General features: G+C 34.0%; 1 protein-coding gene across 3 annotated transcripts in view; it reads right to left on the bottom strand.

Annotated features, from left to right (window-relative positions):
- PCDH9 (protocadherin 9) overlaps positions 1 to 25,230 on the bottom strand; it is a 1,052,177-nt gene that overhangs the window by 355,164 nt on the left and 671,783 nt on the right. The gene's annotated exons all lie outside the window — the stretch shown is intronic.

Genomic DNA, 25,230 nt, shown 5'->3' with positions numbered 1-25,230 from the left:
TATGTTCTTTTATCATAAAGAAAATTATTTTCCTTGACTATGTATATTTGTTATAACTGTTATTGTTTTTTTTTAATGTTTTTCATTGGGAGTAGGAAGATGAGAAAAATACTTTATTAGTTGAAAAGAAATTTATTTTAAAAACACTTGTTATATGTTATTACTTCCAGTGCATGAATTTCTACAGTTTCTTTATATCCAGTTGACAAAAGAATAACAAAAAAATTTAAAATAATTCTATAACGATGCCATTTATTTTAACTTTGTATAAGTAAGTCATAAAAGGTTCAATTCCTCTTTACCGGTAATTATAAAATGGAATTAATAACAATATAGAACACAAGTAAAGTTACCTATAATTCAATCTCCATTGTCTTCACATTTTATATACAATAATAATCAGAACTAGAATCATGGTTGACATTAATAGATAGACCCAAAAATTGCTCCAACAAATAGGATCATAGGATTATAGATTTAGAGCTGAAAGGGACTAGAAGGGCCTTCAAGTTCAATCTCATCATTTAAAAAATATTTTGAAGAAACCATTGTTTTGAGTTTTTAATTTTTCTAGAAAAGCTAACTAACTTTTATGTGGTAGTTGTTCTTTCTGAATATGTTAAAAACAAAAAAACAAAAAAACAAAAAACTAAAGTTATTCTTAAGACCCAGGGAGTATTCTAATTTACTTGAGAACACTTAATCTTCATTTTTAAATGTTTCTTTCTTTAATTGTTGTAAAATTATAAGCAACAAAAAATATAATTATATTTTTCACTGTTTTCATGAACAATTCTTTTTCAAGGCATACATGGGGGTCATTTGCATACTTCTATGAAGTTGTAATCCTAAGAAAATAGTGCTTTAAATTTGAAGTGTCTTTATAACTGGGGTTACAGTATTATATTCATAAGACAGGAACACTACATAGAGGAAAACATTCTGTACGTATAGCTCTGAATGAAGAATTTCTTGGTTTTATTGCCAATGATTCTAAGAATTCTTTGTGTGACTCAGAAAATTGCTAAACATATCTGTGGTTTCTTTTCTCTTTTGCAAAGAAAAGCTAATTATACTTGCTAAACGTTCAACTCAAAGCCTGCTATGAAGATTAATGAGATCTTCTTAAAAATCTATTGTTGTCTATTATGGAGAGTACCTTGGAAAGAAGAAAAAAATGCTAGATCAGATCTTGCTGATTAGTCAGACCACAGGTTAGACTGCTACTTTAAGAAGCAGATGATGCCTATTTCTACTCAGTGTACTAATTTACCAGATGTAGACAGTAAACATGGGTGAAAAAAGGACTTTCTACAATAGTAAATTAATTGTTTGGTTGTTACATGACCTCTGTGGTTTGTGTTTTCTTGGCAACTAGGATAAAGGTCAAACTTCCTATATGTATTTGATGATGATAATAATCATAAAAAAGATTACTCAGAATATATTAATATGCATATAGTTATGTTTGAAGGGCAGCTAGGTAGTACAGTGGAAAGAGCACTGGGCTTGGAATCAGCAAGATTTCTCTTCATGAGTTCAAATCTGGCCTCAGACACTTACTAGCTGCATGACCCTGGGCAAGTCACTTAACCCAGTTTACCTCAGCTTCTCATGTGTAAAATGAGCCGGAAAGAAGCGGCAAACCATTCCAGTATCTTTGCCAATGACTCAAATGGAGTCATGAAGAGTTGGATATGGCAGAAAAATGACTGAACAACAACAGTTTTATTTGAGAAACTAAACTAATAATGAAGTTCCTATCACCAGTGACAAGGAACAAAGCTCTTACAGCAAATTGTTTAGTGAGTAGCATAGAATATGCAATATTGGAATGTTTCTCTATCTGCTGCCTTTATATCTGTGCTCAAAGTGTGGGTGGCTGCCTTCTTAGAAGAAAAGGAAAAGGGGAGGGGGAGGGGTACACTAAAGGCATATTTCTTCAGTGCTAAGTTTATCAAAAAGAATGAAAAGAAAGAAAAAAAGGATGCAGTGAGGAGAAGAGGAATGAAGAAAGGAGGGAATGAAGGAAGAGAAGGGAGGAAGCTAGGAAAGGAGAAAGAGAAAGAAAGTAGAAAAGAAAGAAGGAAGAAAGGAAACAGGAAAAATAGTTTCCATTATAAAAACAAAGGAAACAAAAAAAATCTGAATGGCAGAGGGAAAATCTGACCTATGTCTGCAGGTTTGAAAAATGTAATCAAAGGGAGATATAGAAGAAGGAACATTTAACACATGGAGGTTATGAGACACGTGAACAAATATGAGACTCTTCCCAATGAGGGAAACTGGACAGTCTGAAGAGGAAGCAGCTGCTTGTCTGACAAGGAGAGTACCTGGATCCATAGGTACTATCAGATAAAAGCTCAACCTGAAATGGAAGATATGTAGTAGAAGGAGGTGAAAATCCAGGAACCAGAAGAGAAAAGCAGAATGGACAAAATTTATGTGAAGACCAATGAAAGCAGAAATAAAAGGGATATTATCATTGTTGTTTATTACTTACCATGTAGACAGAAAGAGGAAACTGATAGTAAACAATTCATAAGCTTGGCAATAAAAGTAAGATAAAATGGTGACAGGAATTTTTATCTATATTACCTGTTGCAACTCTCTCCTCTTTGCCAAAAGCAGAGCAACTAACACTTCCTTGACTTGCTGTAATAAGATCATACTTCTAATAATAACTAAAAAAACTAATCTAGGGAAATTTTATTCTTCATTGGATCCTCATCAATATGGAGATAATGGCTGCTGTGTTAAAAATAATGAGGAGGAGGAAGGATAAAACAGCTCCATCTTAGAATTTCTGAAAGATGATAAACCTGTAAGTCAAGAACAAAAAACGAGAGAAACAAAGTAGGCAAATGTACTTTTCACTATTTTCCAGGAAATACTTGGGGGCCATGTACATGGTTGATAAAGTTGTAATTCTATGGAAAATGCTTTATATTTGAAATATCTTTATAAATTGCATTTCAGTATTATATTCCCAAGATATGAATATTATGTAGAAGAGTCTGTCATGCATACTAGATGTGGGGGAATAGATTTCAACGGATTCATATCAATAGTTATAATACCATACACTAAAATTCTGTAGGAAAAGTCTGGCCAAAAGGGATGAGACATTCTCAAAAAGGTGATGGTTTTGACCAAGATAGATAAGTCTCACCAAATTGAAAAGAGTGAGTTGTCTAAAAAGATCAATGTGTAAGCACTGAGAACTCATCAACCAATTCAGATTTTTTAAAGCCAGGTACTGAACATGAAAACAAGGAAAGGTAACAGGATGAATAGAAAAAACAAAACAAAACAAAATATGGTCTTCTAAGAATAGTTTCAATCATGTGAAGATCAGATTGCGCTGAGGTGGAGAGAAAAGTCAAGGATGTATAACTCTTATCCCAAAGTATTAGTATAGCACTCTCTCCTTATTGGTGGAGATAAAGGCCATGCCCCACAAGAGAGGCAGAGGGAAGCTGATGAGAGATAGAGAGCTTCAGTTCTCAGTAGTTTCCCCTCCCTCATTTTGGAGACTGGTCAAGTTTGAAGTTTTGTTTTTTTTTTGTTTGTTTGTTTTGTTTTTGTTTTTTTCTTCCAAGTGTTGAGCTAGCTTCTGGCTTTGAGAGAGAAGATGGAAAAGGCAGCTGAAGGTAAAGACCCTGGGAAGAAACAAAAGGAATGGCCAGTCTCCATCATGTCCCTTTTCTCAGCTTTCTACACTAGAGATTTCAAGAAGATTCCCCTTAGGTGAGCTCCAGGACCCTCTCTCTTGGTAGAGCTGAATTACATTGCCCCCAGTGAGAGAGCTCCTTCATTCTGTAATATCTGGCATTTATTCTCCTATGTCTTCCCTCTCTGATTTCTATTTTGCTACTTATTAGATAAATGCTTTTCTTTATTAGTCTCCATTGTGTTCATTGTGGAGCTGGTATTTGGGGGGAAGGGGGTCAAGCTTTAGATATAGAGCTTGAGGTCCTCCTCCTCCCCTAAAATGACAAAATGATCAGAAACTAGATGGAACTTGATTATATTCTCTAGACTAACAACATTCAAGGGAGTATATGGATATACTTCTAGTTTGTTAACTCCTCTCTCTGAAAAGAACAATTTTCTGCTTCCCCTCCTGGCAGGAATGAAAGTCTCCCTCAGAGACTTTCTAGAATAGACATCTTTAGCCTCTTCTTACCACCACCTCCCTCAGAGAAGGGGAGGTGGTGGTGAGATGAGGCTAAAGATGTCTATTCTACCTCCCTTTGAGCCACTGAAAATGACAAGACTTCACCAGAGGTGGGACTCGCTACATATGGGACTCCTTTCTCTCACTTCTACTATAGATGCAAAACAGAGGAGTCTTATATATATATACATATATATTATTTGCAAACATTGTTTTATTTTTCCAATTATATGTAAAGATAGTTTTCAACATTCATTTTTATAAGATTTTGATTTCCAAATTTTTCTCCCTCCTTTCTTTCCCTCCTCCCTCCCCAAAAGGGCGAGCAATGTAACATAGGTTATACATGTGCAATCATGGAAACATACATCCATATTAATCATGTTGTGAAAGAAGAAGAGAACAAAAGGGAAAAGACACACACACACATACACACCCCCCCAAAAAAAAAACCAAAGTGAATATAATATGCTTTGATCTATATTCAGACTCCATAATTCTTTTTCTGGATGTGGATAGCATTTTCCATCATGAGGCTTATGGAATTGTCTTAGATCATTGTATTGCTGAGAAAAGCTGAGTCAATCATAGTTGTTCATCGCACAATGTTACTGTTCCTTTGCACAGTGTTCTCCTGGTTGTGCTCACTTCACTCAGCACCAGTTTATGTAAGTCTTTCCAGGTTTTTCTGAAATCCACCTGCTGATCATTTCTTATAGCACAACAGTATTTTATTATATTCATATGCCACAATTTGTTCAGCCATTCCCCAACTGATGGGCATTCCCTGAATTTCCAATTCTTTGCCACCACAAAAGAGCTGCTATAAATATTTTTGTACATATGGATTCTTTCCCCTTTTTTATGATCTTTTTGGGATCAAAGGGTATGCACAGTTTGATTGCCCATTGGTCATAGTTCCAAATAGCTCTCCAGAATGGTTGGATTAGTTCACAACTCCATCAAAAATGCATTATTGTCCCAATTTTCTCACATCTCCAACATTTATCATTTTCCTTTTCTGTCATATTAGCCAATCTGATGGGAGTGAGTTGGTACCTCAGAGTTGTTTTAATTTGCATTTCTCTAATCAATAGTGATTTAGAGCATTTTTTAACATGGTTATACATAGCTTTTATTTCTTCATCTGAAAACTGCCTGTTCATATCCTTTGACCAGTTATCAATTGGAGAATGATTTGTGTTCTTATAAATTTGACTCAGTTCTCTATTGAGAAATGAGATCTTTATCAGAAACACTTGCTGTAAAAATTGTTTCCCATCTTTCTGGTTGCATTGGTTTTGTTTGTGCAAAAACTTTTTAATTTCATGTAATCAAAATTATTCACTTTGCATTTCATAATGTTCTCTCTCGGTTGGTCAGAAATTCTTCCATTCTCCATATACCTGACAGGTAAACTATTCCTTGCTCAAGGAGGGGCCTTTTAAACCTAGGAGAAAGGGGATTGAAGAATGGATAAGACCTGCTTGGAGTAGATGGTATGATAAAAACTAATGCTGAAAAAATATAGTTGCTCGAGTTAGTGAACAATTAGAAAAGCAAATGGTGAGCACATGGTTTCATCCAGAATGGTGTATGCCAAATGAAGCTCATTACCTTTTTTGATGGGATTACAAAATTGATACATCTGAAAAATGCTATAGATATAAATTATCTATATTTTATCTAAGTGTTTGAGAAAATCATTCATGTTATTCTTGTGGTAAAGATGTAGATCTACAATTAGGGGATTCAGAAGTAAATGAATGGCCAGATTCAATGATTCATGGTCAGTTAGGGAAGATGTTTAAATACAGTGCACCATGGAAATGTGCTTGGCCCTTCACTGTTTAACATCTTTATTAATGACTTAGACAAATGCAGAACTGGCACATTTATTAGATTTGTAGAAGACACAAACCTGGAAATCATAGCCAACACAGTGGATTATAGATTCGATATTCAAAAGTATCCTGACAGGATAGAACACTAGACCAAATCTGAGCTGAAAATTACAAAGATAAGTATAGTTTTGTACTTAGACTCCAAAAATCAACCTCCCAAGGACAAAATGAGGAAGGCATGATTATACTGCAATTCATCTGTATAAGTTCATTGGTTTCAGTGAACTAAAAACTCACTATTTGTTAATATTATGATGTGACAGCTAAAAAAAGCTAACATACTCTCAGGCTATGTTAAGTGAGACATAATATACAGGGAAGTGATAGTTCTGCTGACATCATCAGATCACATTAATTCTGGATTCCACGTTTGATGAAAACCATCATTAACCTCAAGAATTTCTAACCAGAGGAAGGTAACCAGAATGATATAGAGGTCCATGACATGCGAAGAATGTTTGAAGAAATTTGAGATTTGTTTTGTTTTGTTTTGTTTTTGCCCAGAGAAAACTTAAAATGCTCATGCTTTCTTCTTCCTATATTTGAAGGGATGTCATATGAAGAAGGTTTAAACTTGTTTCGCTTGTTCCTACAGGGAATAACCAAAACCAATCAGTGGTAATCTCAAAGGGGAAAAAATCAACTTCCTAACAACTAGTCCTAGCACAAATTTGTTGGAATGGATCATTTCAAGAAGTGGTCTGTTCTCTGTCATTACAGATATATACACAATAGCTAGATCAGGGATGTTATCAAGGGGATTCTTTTTCAGGTGCTGTATGAACTGGACTAGAGATTACCTAAAACCCCTTTCAACAATGAAATTGATTTTGTGATTCGGTGCAAATTTATAACCTCAGAAACTAAAGGTACTTTTATATGTACTCATAGAAACACTTTCCAACATCGGGGTTATAATATGATTTGTCATCAATTCAGGCACCTTATGGATACTAGAATTGCATTAAAATACCAAACTAAAACCAAATTAATACCAAAATTAAAATATCAAATACCAAAATCCAAAATCTTAAAAAAGATTAAATAATGTTAGTAAGATAGGGAACATGGGGTGAAAATTTTAATTTAGGTACTTGAAAAAACAACTGTTAGCCTTTTTTGTGACAGACATGGTTCAGCAAACATGAAATATTTTCAATACCTCCACAGTGTTAACTTCCAACATTGCATCATTTTTCCTGATTTCCCTGTCTTTTCCATACTCTGCCATCTAAGACTTTCTTTAACTCTGTCAGCAACTCCCTATACCTCAGCTTCCTCCTTCTGGAGGCTTCAAAGGCAGAAATTCTTTTTTTTCTGAGTAAAAGCACTTTTTCCATCCAACGCAGCTGACTGAGCATTTGATCCCTCTTTACTGAGACTTTTCCTTTGTTCAAAGGATAGCTTCTTGAAATTATTTTTTTTAAATTCTCTTTTGCCCACTTCTGAGCTTATCAATTACTTGTGGAAAGAATGGTTATTTTCATTTAAGACTAACTAATTGTTCTTCTTAACTGAAAACATCTTTTTCTCCTTTTTTGTATGATATGCTCTTTTTTGGGCCAGTGTAATAACTTCTTTCACTCAATATCATATATCTCTACTCTTTAATGCAAATTATACTATTTCTCGAGCTCAGAAATCTATGAAGATTCACAAAGAAGCTCCAAGCATATTCATTCCAAAAGTAGTCCCAGAAGCAATTAAATAGTGGTAGTGGGAGGAATAACAAACTATGTGTTATATGACAAAGTGAGTTGGCCTCAACTTTGTACATTAGTACAATATTGAAACTGGAAGGAACCTTAGAGATTATTTAGTTCAGTCTTTCATTTTATGGATAAGTAAACTGAGTCCCCTTATTTAAGGTCTTAATAGTAAATTAGTGCCATAGTCTTGGTTCTAGAACCACCTGACTACCAACACAAAAGTTACTTTCCATACAATCTATTATCTCTCTCATTATCAGGTGGTAAATGCCTTTCTAAACTGAGGAAGGTTCAAGTCTGGCAAGTTCCAAACAGATAACAGACTAGGTAAAATTCTCACAGAAGCTGTTTCCCACAGAAAGGTGTTCAAATGTAGGAAATGAAATTGTTCACACGGCATCCTACGGACAGGTCAAAGCATTTGAGAAGGTTTATTGTACATTTTGATAAGCAGCCTGCTATGGTGGATAGACTGCCGGGCCTGGAGTCTAGGAAACTGATTCCACCTCTGACATATACTAATTTCATGACCCTTAGCAACTTTGATGGAAAGTCTCTCATTGGGAATTTCTGATGCATTCCTCATCATGCAAAGAATCACAAGTACTTTGTATATATCCATGCACATTATATTTAATAATCATGTTGAACTATGATATTTTCAGTTTAAAACAAATAACATGACTTACAAGGATTATTATGTTTCATCAAAGTGAGGCAACATAGAAAAATGTATAGAGTATTAGATTTGTAGGCAGGAAAGTCTAGATTCAGTTTCTGTTTCTAATGTTTATTAGTTGTGTGACTCTGGCTAAATCATTTAATCTCTCTGAGCCATTCATAAAATGGAGATAATAACTCCTACCTATATGAGAAGGGTTGTTGTAAGACCTAAATGAGATGATATATGTAAAGTGATTTGCAAAATTTAAAGCACTATATAATTTTTTTTTGGTTTTTAGACATTTTCATGCGTGTCTGACTCTTTATGACCCCTTTTGGGGTTTCCTTGGCAGAGATACTGGAGTGGTTTGCCATTTCTTTTTCCAGCTCATTTTACTGATAAGGAAACTAAGGCAAAGAGGGTTAAGTGACTTGCCCAGGGTCACAGAGCTAGTAACCATATAACTCCAAATTTGAATTCAGGTCTTCCTGACTCTAGGTCTGGCATTCTATATACTGTACCACCTACCTACACCATATCAATTTTAATTTTTATCATATCCAGAAGAAGTTATACTTACAAATCCTACCTAACATTTTCTTCCTGCACAGACAATTTTTCTCCCTTTCATCCACTCGTGAATTCTAATGACTTCTAATTCTCTCTCTATCACTGTAATAATTCATTAGTGGCTATTTAGAAGAAAACTGTCTTCTTCTTTTCATCTCTCCTTCCTATCCCCTTCAATCCAACCTATCCATGTCCTTATCCAAAACTGCCTGTCCTTTCCATTGCCTTCTGGAATTCTCCTTCCACAACAAATTCCCCTTCATCTTGGACTTCTTTCTCTCACATGCCTTGTGTCTATTAGCTTTCAGAGAAACTTGCTCCTGCAGAATGACACTATATCACCATCTATACTCTCCAACATTGGCTATACCTCTCACACCCCAGTCACATGGGTCATTGAGGGAGACTAGGAATATTAATTGGTAAATATTCCTGTTCCCCATTGTCACTTCCAGACTCTCCCTTTATGTCCTTCACTCAGTAATCTTTCCATGCAACAAAATTTCCAAACTAATTTATTTGATGGCAGCTGTGGTATACTGACTTCCAGGTTATTCTCCTACCTTTCTCAATTAGGTCATTATCTGGCTTACCATCTTTTCACTCTGCCCAGTTTCTGCTCTAATACCAGGTGACTTAACATATGTACATGTTACCTCAAACTCCTTAACTTCCCATTTCCACAACCTCCTTAAGTCCTATGACCTCCTCCTTCATCCACAGGAATGGTCATGTCTTGCCTTCACCCAAAAGTGTTCACTTCCCTAACTAGAAACTGACAACCTTATATCTTGCCATACTTTCTTAGGCTATTACCCTGATCTTAGTTCACTCTCTTTTCTCTCCAACCTGAACCCAACAGTTAGCCATTTCAACTTCATACTATTTTCTGTTCTTCACCCCTTTGTACTATTGCTGCTTTCCTCTTGCCAAACGTCATTTCTAAAGTACTTTGACCATATACCTCCTTTACTCCTTATACAGTAGCCATCAAACTAAGCTGAAGAAAATTGTATAACCCCACTATCTGAATATATTACAGATTTATGTCATCCAATCACAACTATACCTTTAATGCAGCATGACAATCCTTTTCGATTCCCTAGATCACTTCCCTCAGAAGTTATTCCAAAACTTCTCTTCCTTTCTCAAGCCCTCCATGTCTCCTCCTCACTCCCTCCTTTCTCAGATGAAGAAATTTCTTCTTGCTTTATTGAAAAGAAAATCAAGGCCATTCAATATGAGTACCTTCTTCTCCCATTCTCTTTATATCAAAACCCCTTCTCTCTGTTTCTCCCCCCCCCTTTTTCCCCAATCTCTGAAAAAAGAGATTTCTCCTTTCTCTTTGTTAAAGGTAACCCTATCTACATGTGCATTTTATCTCTCATCTTGCCCAACAGGTTACATCCTCAACCTTGCATTTTCTACCTTTCTCTACTTTGCAGGCATATTAGTATTTTTTTTTTCCTGGAACAGAAAACTCTTGAACACTAAAAATTAATTAACAACTGAAGTTTTGACCCTAAAAGAAAAATATAAAAGAGAAATTCTGTAATATTTATTGAGTTCTAAGAGTGTTGTCAAGGAGACAACACACAATTTTACCCAAAAGGCTCTTACAAATATTGAACAGTAAGCTTAATAATGTTGCCTCATTCATTTTTTAAAGTCATTGTAAACTTGGCTCCTGTTGTCTGTCCTATTTAGCCTTAAGCTAAACAGTAAATGAAGTGTCCATATGACAGCCTACTCTGCAGAATTGGCACCTGATAATTTATTCAACAGTTCTACCAGTTTAGCAAACAGGTTTTCCATGCATTATTTTAAAAGTGAGGATAAGGTTAAGTCGGTGCCCCTCTCTTATTTGGAACTCCTCACTCCAAGTTTAAGATTGTAAATGGATGGAATCATCTCTAAGTTTCAGCTCTGGGCACATGAACTTCATATGTGCCAGGAGTTTGACAAACTTCCTGGGGTTTAATAATAACAATGGCAACATCTAGGTGTTTGTTTTTTTTAACAGAAACAACAATAATAATAACAATCCAAACTTTATATGGTACTTTAAGATTTATAAAGCACTTTCCTTACAAAAACCATCTGGATGTACAGAAAGCAAATATTATTATCCCTATTTTGCAAAGGCTGACTCAGACTCAGAGACTGAGTCACCTAAGATCACACAAAATAAGTGTTTCAGTTACAAGCCTGACCCAAGTCTCAATTCCTAAGTGCAGTTATTTGAAAGGGAAGTTTAGGGACAAGAAGAGTGCCTTTCTAGAGTACTGGCTAATGAGAACACAGTATGTAATGTAACTGATGGAGTAAACAGGCATTCAAAGAAGTGTTTGAAGGACTGCTGTTGAAGTCATTTGGTGTTTTTGTCACTGATTTGAAAATATACCCTGAAATCTTTGAATTATTTTGTATTTTATCCTATCATTCGCTTTAAAATATTTTTTACATCCAACAGGAATCTTTTTATGGCTCTCTGGGCATAGTTGTCACTTGCCTGGAAATTGAGGTCCCTATTTGGCAACTAACTTTTACTATTACGTTTCTTGAATTTATAGGATAAGATCTCACCTCCAAACCCAAACTAATTAAGATGAAAAAGTGGATGGAGTTTTGTTTTAGTGTTTTTGCCTTTGCCTCTTTGGGCAATAGGATCCTTGTTAAGAAGACACTCAGAGTCATTCTTTCCTGCATGGGAGAGGTGATGGTTAGTAATATTTCTGGAATAGCCAATGTTTTAAATGAATAAGAAAAATTACCTAAAAATTACCTACTTCATGTCATAGAAGGAGAAAGGAATTCAGAGACTTTTTAAAATATCAGATGCTGAATTACTGTAAGAACTCTTGCCACACAGCAATATTGGAAGTACCATATGTGTTATTGGTATGATAATATTTTGATCATTTTCCTAATATATCATAGTAAAGTTTCTAAAGAGCTTTATATATGTTATTTTGTTTGATTTATTACTTAATAACTATTCTGTGTTTGACAACTCAGACTCACACTCAAAATAATATATAATTCTACTAGTTCACAATAATAATATCAAGATAATTTTCTTTATCACATTCCTATAAGATTAATATATCACAGAGTCAAAAGGGCCATCAAAATAGCTCTTACTTAATTGGAATACTTATGTTTTGATCTGAATAATTTTTTTAATTGTCTCAAGTTTTTGCAGGCTGCCTATTACCTTCTAATATTATTAACATTGAATAAACCTCATTGTTTGGCTACTTTTGCTCTTCTTTTAAATAGCCCACCCCAAATTTAGCCCTTCTAATATCCAAAGGATAGTAGATACTTGTTCAAGCAGGAAGAAAAAAAGTTTTATGTTTTTACTGTAATGTATCAGAAGTTCATTAACTTTCAATCTTCACTTTCTAAATTCGTGATTACAGAAGGCTACAGAAATGGAGATACAGGACTTTGAAAGTCAAATCTATTTTTTCTGGGTAAACTAACAGATAATTTAAACTCAAATTTTCACAGAAGAAATTTTAAGCTTAAATAGTTTATACTACACTAAGCTTTTTGGGATAACATGTATATAACAAGAGAGAGGCAATGTGGAGTAGTGGATAGAGCACTGCACTAGAAGCCCAGTCAGGCACTGAATACTTTGCTCCCAAGGGTTATTCTAAAGATTCTGATTGACATCACACACCAATTTCCTGTGCTTTGACTGCTGTAGGTGATGATTGATTCAGATTAATACCAGTTCATGTGCTAGAATTATGTCACCAAAATAAAAAGGCATCTTCTATTGTCCTGATGTCACTAATTTATATAATGAATTTCTTTTAGGTAAATGAAATATGAAAGTGGGTTAAGTATATTAACAAGTAACTGAAGAAATAAAATTTCCCAGACCATAACTGCATGGAAGGAAGGAAGGAGGGAGAGAGAAATGGAGGGAGGGAGATGAATATGAGTGAAGCTTGCTGCTTAGAAATACAATTACATGCAGGGGACAACTTGATTTTTACAATGATACACACAATTCAAATCCCACCATCTAAAATATAAAATTTCTTTTGGTAAAAGGCTGGTATAACACTATTACTCTAAGAGGTGAGCATTTCAAACACTTGGTATATAAAAGGATTTTTCACTGTATATTTATGAACCAAAATTATGCTTAGCATGTAGCTTTTCTTAGATTTGAAGATCTAAGAAAGCAATTTTCTGTTTCTTAGATTCCCCAGATCTAATTCATTTCTAAAGCTCCAAAAGACCATAGATTTATTTTTATTTTACTACTTACTAAAGTGCATACATTTATTAAGGAGGGGGGGAGATTTTACCTTTTGAAAAATGAATGGAAAAATATTTTTCATATGAAGAAGTTTCACATGGATATTTTCTAACGTCACTGACACAAAAATAAGAATTAGTTTATAGGCAACATTTTACACGAGATGCTATAAATAAGAGAAATATTCACTTCATTCACTAAAACCTCAAATTCCCCAAACTAATAGTGCTAAGGAAGAACCAAAGGAAATAGGTAGACCTTGAGCCTCACCCAGAAGACTAATGGAGGACAGTTCTGTCAAACTACTGGAAGTATGAAATCCATTGAGAATACTCTTCTCTAGCTCAAACCTAGGAACTCTTTAGCAATGTTCCAACTGACCTAAATACAACCACAGTATAAAGATGTAGTAGCAGACCTTAAAATAGCTGAAGAAAAAAAAAATTAAAGAATTTTATAGATCAAAATCAGCATCTAGAATTGTGAAAGGGGGAGAAAAGTATCTGTCAGTATATTAAATAGAAATCTATTGTTCTTTCTATAACATAGCCCTACCTAGAAACGGAGGGATGAACTAGATGACCTTACAAGTACTCTTTCTGTTCCAAGTTTCTATTTTCTACCATAAAGATGTTAATTAGCTTGTACTACCAATACTTTCTAAGTGAGCTTCAATGACATTGCCAAGTGTAATCAAATATTATACTTTATTGCATGGTGGGTGATAACAAAGAATATGAATTCCATGCCAATGACATAGAAAAGGCTGTTCAGTCAAGAAAATTTGAACCTGTGAAAACAGAAAAATAACCATACCCAGATATGAAACTCTTGTGCCATGAATAGTTAGGCATTCACTATTCTTTACTAGTTAACTTATGTAAAATAGTTGAAGGAAGGAAGGAAAAAAGGGAGGGGAGAAGGGAAAAAAGGAAAGTGGGAAGGAGGGAAGGAAGGAAAAAAAGGAAGGAGAGAAGGAGATAGCGAGGGAAGGAAGGACAAAGAAGGAAGGAAGGAAAGAAGGAATGAGGGAGGGAGGGAAAGAAGGAAAAGGGGAGGGAAAAAAGGAAGTAAAGAGGGAGGTAAGGAAGGAGCAAGGGAGGGAAGAAAGGAACAAAGGAAATGGTCATTAATGCTTTAGAGGAAATATAAATTTTGAGTTGTGATTCCATGTTTATTGAAGGCAAAACTGGTCAGATTACCTTTATGTTGCCCTCTTTTATTATTTGGCTTTTTCTAGTTATTTCTCTAAACATTTGCCCTTATTCAATGAAGAGAAAAAAAGAAATAAAAAACCTGCTAACCAGTTTTTACAATCAGAATTATTATAAACTCTAGTTTCAGGAAATATATTTGTGTATGGGGGGGAGTATTTTAATATGATGAAATGCTAAAATGTATAAAATAGTTTTGTGTTCTTTTAGACATGAAAACTGGTTATGAATATAGATATCTTCTACATAAATTGTAACATTCTTTTAAACAGTTGACATTTTGGGAATTTTTAAAGGTCTCAATTCACTATTAAGTATTTATAATGAGCACAAATGTTTATCCTTCAGTGTATCTTTTTGCTCATACATTCATTGAGACAATCAGACAAAATAGAGGAACACTTCATTTATCCAGAGGCCATTCATAAGATTTCCTCAAAATATGTGCAGTAAATCTGAAAATCAGTAAAAATTAAAAAAAAATTTAACCAGATAAAATATATTTCCCGAAGTCTATGTACTAAAATGCCTGTATTCTGCTCACAAATATGCATTTCAGACCCTCACTGAAAATGTTTACTCTTATTTTAGAAATAATTCTAACTAGTATTCCACTTCTCATCCTACAGCCATGTTAGAAGGAACAATTTCAAAGGGATGAACCCTTACCTCTGAACCTGGACATGTCTGTTTCACTGACATGCTTCTGCTGTCCTCAGACCCCTTAACTGCATCCCTTCAAATTGGGCTTGATTACTGTACAAGATCTTATACTAGAATTTCATACAAATTGAGTGACATTAAAATCTGCTTTGGAACCAATTTCTTTTGCATTTCTTCTTTTCTTAGTTTCTGAGCTATTTAAAAACCTAGTTCAGGCTTTTCTTATTTTAATTTGAATGTAACAAGACTTTTCATTTATGTATTCAGGTATGAAGAAATAACAATTTATGAGAGAATACATGAGAGAAGAAAATCAATGAAATTACTGCTTAAGTTTTAGGGGGTCTATGATTAAATATTTGCCCCTGTGGTGGTTATTTAAGCTGAAATTGTTTTTATGTCATTTTAATTTTGAAGATGTTATAAAGGCAATACTTGATTGAATGGTGAAATATGCAATATCTCTTCCTATCTTTGATTACTATAACTGAATGAGGTTTGTGAATGACAAGAACAAAGGCTGTTGTAGCAAATGGACATATGAAAATCTTTAAATGATTTTATGATACCCCTGCATCAATTACAAGTGGTGATAAGAAGTCTGACAAACTTTATGGTTTTCTTTCAGAAACCTTAGACGCCTTATGAAAGTTTGGATTTTCTTAATGACATTTTTCTCTGTAATAAAGATTTGGAAGGAAAGTAGAAAATTGATGCACTTAGTTGGATAATTTGGGATTAAAAAAACCCAACAATGCATTTCCTCTGAAATATGTAATAGGATAAAAATGAAATTGGATTTGTTAGGGAGGATTCATTATTCAAATAATTAATCTTAATTATCCATTCCACTTTACATATAGAGACATAAATGCTACATTTAGACTGAATTTGATGGTTAACATCTGTTTAATGGATTCTGGTTCGCTTAATTTCTAGTTTTAACTTTATTTTTCCTATGGCTATCCTGGCCAAAAAATAAGAGAGACATTCCACTAATTTTGTAAGAATATGTTTATCAAATTAGGTAAGTATGAGCCTTATAAATCTATTTAGGTATCTGGATATCCTGGACATAAGACATATAATGAATATAGTAATAATCACATTTCCTTTCTTCCCCATAGGTTGAAAGACATTGTGTGAAAATGCAACATTTTACTTGAGGTAAGATCTTGAAATAAAGAAAAGTATTCAAAATTCAGCACACTTATTGAAGTTCCCACATATGTCATATATGTGTTAGTATGCTAACTGGGGTTGGGTTAGAGGTAGGGCAAAGGGCAGAAGGCATGATAATGGTGTTTCTCTCTTTAGAAGTCAGTACAAGTTCCACTTATCATTTAGTGTTTCAAAATAGAAACTGAAGCTTTTGTGGGGAAAAAATGGAGAATTATGTGGTCAAACATACAAGGTTAAAGCACCATCAATTAATGGACCTGGTGATAGGGATGATGTGAACCAAAGCTCTTTGCAAGAGAGGATTAACTTCTCCACATGGGACCCTGTCATATGACCAAATATAATATGAGACAGCTTTGCCAGTATTCTGAACTTTTATCATAATTAAACCACTGTCACAGAGATATTCCTTCTTATTACATAAATTACATTATGATTTAATTCACTTGACATCATTTTACTAAAGAGCTGATATATTAGGGTTATTAACATGTGGGAGCTCATGTATTTATCTAAATAATTTTTAAGGTAGTAGAAATTACAAGTGGCCCAAAATTGCATTAGTGTTTTACTTGTGGAAAACAGGCAATAATTTCATTTTTCTTAGGTGAATTTAGAGTTCTTCCGAACAAGCAATCCCTTTTTTTGTACCTGTGGGATTATAAATACATCTTAATTTTTTCATCTAGAAATGATCTTCCTAACTCATAGTGATTGTGAATCTCTCATGAGAAATTCTGTTTGTCTCCTATTTCTAAGTAATGATTGAAATTATTAAGCTATTTGATTTTTTTCACCTACAAACATTGAAGGGTATAAATACTATATATATATCTCTTTGGCTTTACACTACTGAAATGATTATAAATACAAATCTCCAAAGTATTATAGACTTTTACCCACAGCGGTTTATGAACTTATGGTTAAACACAAACAATTTCCTTTTATTTTTCTGGAGATGAAATCACATTTACAGGTTACACCTATTGAGATGCAATTTTAATAAGTAATTCCATAAAAGTATACATTACTCCTGCTTTACACTAGGAGGCATGTTTTTCCAACATATTGATCTACCTCATAGTTAAAAGCATGATATTTCAATCCCTTAAACATGTTTCATTTCCAGTTAGAAATTATTTACAACTTTTACCAAAAAAAAACTCAAAGCAAATTCTTCATGAATCAGACTTCATTTGAAACTAATAAAATATATACCAAAACTAGCAAGAAAACATCCCTGTTTGACAACTACTTTTATTACTAAAAAAAAAAAACAAAACAACAAATTAAAACACCTTACCCTATCACTTTTAGCACAAAATAAAAAGAAAAACTTTTTTATTTAAAGTAGATTTTATAAAAATCATTAAAATGCACAAGCAAGCAGTTTTGGGGGTATATCTAAATAAGTTAAAAAGACATGTACCTACTAAGCCCTTTATAAACCACTTGTTTTACTAGACTTTGATACACTGATATTTTGGAAGTTTATACCTGATAACACTGAGTATTAAAAATAAAATAAAGGAATAATGGTAATGACTATTTGGAAACTTTGCTTCTAATAAGGGATGCAGGTCTGAGTGTTTCCACATATTTCTATGGATATTCCTCTTTTAACATGTATTAAATCAGATACCTTTAAATTTCAAAAAAATATTATGTTAATCTCTGCCAGTTCCCCTTCCATCTTTCAGAGTATATTGATGTAATGGTCATGTTTTATCTTCTTCAAGATCTGAAAGCAAACAACTTGCCACCATGATACTCATGAATAATAATAGTAACAGCAATAATAATATGGCAGTTATTCAACTAAAACATAAACCTATAATAACAATGCTGTTCATTTATCTTTGAGAATACAAAACTGAATAATACATGGATTATATTCTCAAAAAGTTTACAATCTAGTAACAGAGACATTAGAGGGACATAAATTCAGGGAGTTTGTACAAATAAGTAAAGGATTCTAAAATGAAAAAGTTCAATTCAATTTTTTTCAACAAACATTTATTAACTCCCTACTATATGAAAGGCACAATGCGGTTCTTTTCTTTCTGTTAATTAATGATCCATTGTGGATTTGAGGGAGTGGGGGAAAGGACTCTTCAATGAAGGTTTTGGTCTATAACAAAACTCATTACAGTACTCTTGCTAAAGCAATGAAATGAAATTACTTAAGAAAAATATGTTATTTATTTTTACTTGTCAACTTTCAGATTTTTCTTAGTTTTCAGAATTTCCAATAACTATAGGATTGGATGTATTTGTTGCTGCCTTCCACAGACAGTTCCCCAGATAGCTACAGATTCGGTAATCTAAACTCTACTATGATATGATCACCCAAGAGGGTCCAGGATGATCCCAGGGGGAGAATGAACACAACAGGTACCAATATGAAACCTCTTGACAATCTCCTTTGAATGTATGTAATTAGAGAAACTACTGTCTTTAAAATGACAAAGAAGTGTGTAAGAAAAACTATTTATTGCAATACTGTGCAAACAACAGTTTAACTTCTTAAGCATGTGTAGTAATTATTCTTTTCCCTATAAGTTAGAACTGATGAAATAGCTCAAGGGTATGAAGGTAGGAGTACAAGTGATTCTCTAAATTAGTCTTGGACTTGTCTGATGTCTGTAGAGTTTTTAATGTACTTATTTTTCCCTTGTGTCCACATGATTGCCTCTTTCCCCCTCCAAAGAGGTACAACTGTTAGCTAGAAAGAACTTTTTTTTTTAATTCCTTTATCACTTCAATTTTCCTGAGCAGGCTATTTAACAGTGGCAGAATTTTTTTTCCCCCTCAACATGACTTTTCATTTAACACGTAATTCTAGCTCACAAATCTCTCTCATGGATTGGGACCAATGAAGGGACTAATATTTAAAAATTGTACCAATGATGTTTTTTACAAGATGTTAATTAGCTTAGTCCATTCAGCTCATACTTTTACCATCAAATAATTCAGTTTTTTTTCTTTACTACCTTCAATACCCAAATCCAATATAGCCAGTTATATAATGGCCACAATTTTGTTGAGAATACAATTATTAACAATATCAGTAATAATTACTATGCTAATAGAGAAATATTAACTAGCATAAAATGTTTCCTGTATATAGAAATGATCATAAAATGTATCCATTCAACAATCATCTTTACTTAATGAACATTTGTTGGATGTCTATTATATTTGAGATACTATAATATTATCTAAGGACGTAAAGAAAAAGAGAGGATGTCCCTTATTCTCAGGGAGCTTACAATCAAGTAGAGCATAAAATAGACATGAATTTCCACAATATAAACTAGAACATGGTAAGTATATAGAAGAGGCTAAGCAAAAGATCTAGAAAGGGCAAAAGGAGGGGTTCATTATTCTGGCTAGGGAGATCAGGAAAAATTCTGGACCTTGAAGGAGAAGTATTTCAAAAGGCAGAGTGAGGGGAGTGAGAGAGGGAGAGAGTTCACCTGAGGTGTGGAAGATAGTGTGAAGAAATGTAGGGATATCAGAAGCACAACTTGAATTCAAGGGATCAAGAGTGAGAAACCATCCAATTCAGTTAAATAAGGAGAATATTCTTGTCAAGAATGATGATGTGAGGCAATCCAACAAGTGTTTACTAAATGCTAGTCAAGTATAAGGTTCTGTGCTAGGCACAGGGAATACAAAAAGTAAAAAAGGACTCTTGCCCTCAAGGAGTTTACATTCTCTGTATCAAGCTCAAGTGTCTCTCTCTGAATGCCAGTTCTTTGGGACCTACTGGCTTTGGACATTTCTAACTGGATTTCCCAATGGTATCTCTAACTCAACATGTCCAAAAATGGAACTCTTTAGCTTTCTCCCAAAAACTACTTCAGGTTGTAACTTCTTCATTCATGTTCAGGTCACCTTCATCATTCCAATCACTCAGGTTTAAAACCTCAGAGTCATCCTCGTCCATTCTCACCCCTCATATCACCCAATCAATTACAAAGTTTTATCAAACTTGCCATTACACTATCACTCTTATCAGGGAAAAAAATATATATATATATGTATATAAATGTATGTATGTATATATGTATGTATGTATATGTGTATATATATTTATGTGTAGAGAGAGAGATGGAAATATAAATATATATAGACAGAGGGTACAGGGCGAGTTGAAGATGAAGGAATGATATCTAAAAAATAAAATTAAGGGATGGGAGAGGATTATACTAGAAGAAGAAGAAAGGGAGAGGTAGAATGGGTAAATTATCTCATGCAAAAGAGACAAGAAAAAACTTTTACAGTGGAGAGGAAGTGGGGGAAGTTAAGAGGCAATGAGTGAATCTTACTCTCATCAAATATGGCTTAAGGAGGGAATAACATACACATTCAGTTGGGTATGTAAATCTATCTTACCCTTCAGGAAAATAGGGGGAATAGGATAAGTGAGGGGCGGGGATAATAGCAGGGAGGGCAGATCAGGGGGGAGGGGGTAATCAGAAACAAATACTTTAAGGAGGGACAAGGTCAAAGGAGAGAATAGAATAAATAGGGGGTGGGATAGAATGAAGGGAAATATAGTTAGTTTTTCACAACATGACTATTTTGGAAATGTTTTGCATGACTATACATGTATAACCTGTATCGAGTTGCTTGCCTTCTCAATGAATGTGGGTGGGGAGGGAGGAAAGGAGATAATTTAGAACCCAAAGTTTTAAAAACAAATGTTAAAAATTGTTTTCACATGCAACTGGGAAATAGATATATAGAGGATAGAAGTGTATCCTGACCTATAGAAAAATAGAAGGGGAAGAGGATAAGGGGAGTGCTAGAAGGAAAGGCAGATCGGGGAAGAGGTATTCATAATGCATGCCATCTTTGGGTGGGGGAGGGGAGAGATGGGGAGAAAATTTGAAACTCAAAATCTAGTGGAAGTGAATGTTGAAAACTAAAAATAAATTAAGAAAAATAATATCACTCCTATCTTTCCCTGTTTCTGTATTCACACAGCTACCATCCCCCATACACTTTCTTTCACCTTGGTCTATTGTAATAGTCTTCTATTGGTTTACCTTCATCATATAATTTCCTCTACAATCTAGTCTTCAAAATAGCTAAAGTGATTTTCCTAAAGTTCAGGTCTAATTATTTCACTCTGCTCAATAAACTCCAGGGGTTCCCTATACTTCTATAATCAAAAACAAATTCCCCTCTTTTACATATAAGGCCCTTTATAAGCTGGCTTCAATTTACCTTTCTAGACCTACTATCCATTACTCTTCTTCCCAAATTCTTTGCTCCAAACTAGCTTTTTTTTGTTTGTTCCTCACATATACCATTCCTCATGTGTCTACACTTTTGTACACTCTCCAATATGCCCAAAATGTACTTCCTTCTCACTTCTGCCTCTCAGAATCTCTAGATTTCTTCAAAGCACTGCCCAAATGCCACCTACTACATGAAGCCTTTCTTGATTACCCAATTTTAGCAGTAAGAGAAAGAGAAAGAAAAAAAGAGAAAGAAAAGGAGCTGGCAATAGTGTCATGGGATGAAAACCTGGGGAGTAGAAAAGGGGCTACAAAAGCTCACTGAAGAAAATAATTTGCTAAAAATTAGAAATCAGGAAAGTAGGAGCTAATAATTCCATGAGACATCAAGAAACAATAAAGCAAAATAAAAAGGATTTTAAAAAATTAAAAAGAAAATTTGAAATATCTCATCAGGAAAAAATGACCTGGGAAATAGATAAAGAAGAGATAATTTTAAAACTATTGTACTACCTAAAAGTCATGATAAAAAAAAAAGCCTAGATAACATGCTTCAAGAAATTATCAAAAATAACTGCCGTATAGACATTGAAAGAATTCATCAATCACCTCCTGAAAGAGATCTCAAAATTTATACCCCCAGGAATATTACAGTCAAATTCTAGAGTACCCAGATCAAAGAGGAAATATTGTAATCAGTCAGAAAGAAACAATTCAAATTTCATGGAACCATAGTCAGGATAATACAAGATTTAGCCACTTCCACCTTAAAGGAACAGAGGGCTTGCAATGATATTCTGGAAGGTGGAGCTAGAATTACAAACAAGAATAATCTATCCAGGAAAACTGAGCATAATCCTTCAGAAGGGAATGGATAATTAATGAAATAGAAGACTTTATAGCATTCCTGATGAAAAGACCAGAGCTGAATAGAAAATTTGGCATTCCAACATAAGACTCAAGAAAAGCACAAAAAGGTAAGCATGAAAGGGTAATCGTATGGGATTCAATAAAGTTAAACTGTTTATATTCCTGAATGGGAAGGTGATACATGCAACTCTAAGGAGTTAGCAGTTATGAACTCAAAACAAAGCAAAAGCAAAAATAGACCTAATTAAAAGAGATAATCAGGAAAACTACATTTTGCTGAAAAGTACTTAAGATACTAAAAAGTACATTGTCTACCATAGACAATGAAGTATTATCCAAATTTTTACAAGTTTCTCTAATAAAAGCCGAATTTCTCAAATATATAGAGAACTCAGTCATGTTTTTAAAAATAAAAGCCATCCCCCCAATTGATAAAAGGTCAAAGAATATGAATGGCAGTTTTCTGAAAAAGAAATCAAAGCTATCTATAGTCACATAAAAATGCTCATGATCACTATTGATTAGACAAATGCAAATTAAAATAACTCTGAGGTACCACCTCACATCTATCAGAAATGACAAATGCTAAAGGAGAAAATAGGTACACTAATGCAGTGTTGGTATAGTTATGAACTGGTCCAACCATTCTAAAGAATGATTCAGAACTTTGCCCAAGGGCTATAAAGCTGTGTATACCCTTTGACCCAGTAATACCACTACTATATCTATACCCAATGAGATAGAGAAAGAGAGAAAGGGGGGGGGGAGACCGACCCTATATTTATAGTAGCTCCTTTTGTGGTGGCAAAAAATTAGAAATTAAGGGGTTGCTCATCAATTAGGGAATGGCTGAACAAGTTGTGACATATGATTATGATGAATTACTACTGTGTTAGAATAAATAAGCAGGGAGGTAGTTTTAGAAAAACATGGCAAGATCTATATAAACTGATGCAAAGTAAAGAATGAGGAGATCATTGTGCACAATAACAATAATGTTATAATAACGATCAACTGTGAAAGACTTGGCTATTCTGGTCAATAAATGATCCAAGACAATTCCATAGAACTCACGATGAAAAAAAGCTATCCACCTCCAAAGAGAGAAAGGAACTATGAGTAAAAAGTGAAGTGCAATTTTCTCATTTTTCTTTATTTTTATTGCTTTTTTAATATGGTTAAAATGGAAATATATTTTGCATGATTTCCACATGTATAATTGATAACATATTGCTTGACTTCTCAGTGGGTGGAGGATGGGTGGATGGGAGGGAGAGAATTTGGAACTCAAAATTAAAAAAGAAAAGAACGTTAAAAAGAAATAATCATTTTTGTAAAGTAAAAAAAAATTAACTTGGGGCACTGGAAGAAAGGATGGAAAGAAGGAAGGATGGGAGGAAGGAAAGAAGGAAGGAAGAGAAAAGAAAGGCTCTATTAAGCATCTTCTATGTGCCAGGTACTGTGTTAAGCATTTGATCCTCATACAAACAGCCGAAGGTGGGTGCTATTATCATCCCCATTTAACAGTTGAGGAAACCTTCCTTCAGGTCCTTTCTCTTACCCTTTCTACTGAGAACCTTGCTTCTTATTTCACTGAAAAAATGAGATAGTTCACTAAGAGTTCCCCCTTATACCTTCCTCCTCATCTCCCATCCCTCACATGCCACTAGTATCTCCTCCTTTATTCCTGTCTGATGTAAAGTGACCCTTCTTCTTGCCAAGGCAAGCCCCTCTTTATGGACAAATAATTCCAATCTATTATCTATCATCATTACTCTCTTATTTATCTTCTATTCCTCTCTGTCTACTGGTCACTTCCCTATTGCCTACAAGCAAGCCTATGTCTCCATTTATTCCCATTTGATCTGTCCATCCCCACTAGCTATAATTGCATATCTAGTCTCCTTTTGTGGTTAAATTCCTTGAGAAGGACATCTAAAATCAGTGCTTTCATTTCTTTTCTTCATTCTCTCTTCTCATTCTCCGTTTCTGGATCTTCTTCTAGGTCATACCCATTAACCATAGGTGTCCCTTAAGACTCTATCCTGGGTTGTCTTCTCTTTTCTCACTATTCTATTTTGCTCAATTGTCTCACATCTCACAGAATGTTCCTTTATTTCATGAAAGCAAATTTAATGGATGCAATACTTCTATTTTTAGGTAAGTTTTCCCATTAATTAACAAATAAATAAAATTGTGTTAGCTTTTTAAACTATAAAGAAGAGAAAAATTGAATTTACATGATATAAGTAATTATAATATATAGATAATCCAATCTATGATAATTCACATAGGAAATTAGTGTTTATGCCCTATTAACCACTGTTATAACTTGTATACATCATAGATTTTCCAAGAATTTAGAGTTTAATGTTTTCAAAGGCACATATGCTTATTATTCTATAAATCAAATTCATCAATAAACCAGTTAAATGATGTTTGAGAATCCCAAACTCAAGTTCTACTTGTTTACAAAAGCCATTTAACAATATGTTCTTTCTCGACAGACTGAACAGTCAAATTCTTCCATTCTTTTGGGTAGTGGAAAATGCATCTTCACTCTTAAAAAGCCTTTGGCATATTAAAGGAATGTATGGTATAATTTTACCAGTGTGTATTTCGTCACTCAAATCCTTCCTTAATTAGTTCAGATGACTTATAAAATAGATGACTGATTGGCTTTCAATGGCTAAAGAAATGTAACTATCTTCATTCTTATAAGTAATATAACCTAAAAAAA

Source organism: Vombatus ursinus, unplaced genomic scaffold, assembly GCF_900497805.2.
Source record: "Vombatus ursinus unplaced genomic scaffold, bare-nosed wombat genome assembly UNPS02014942.1, whole genome shotgun sequence".
NCBI lineage: Eukaryota > Metazoa > Chordata > Mammalia > Diprotodontia > Vombatidae > Vombatus > Vombatus ursinus.
This window is presented reverse-complemented; position numbering and strand designations above follow the sequence as displayed.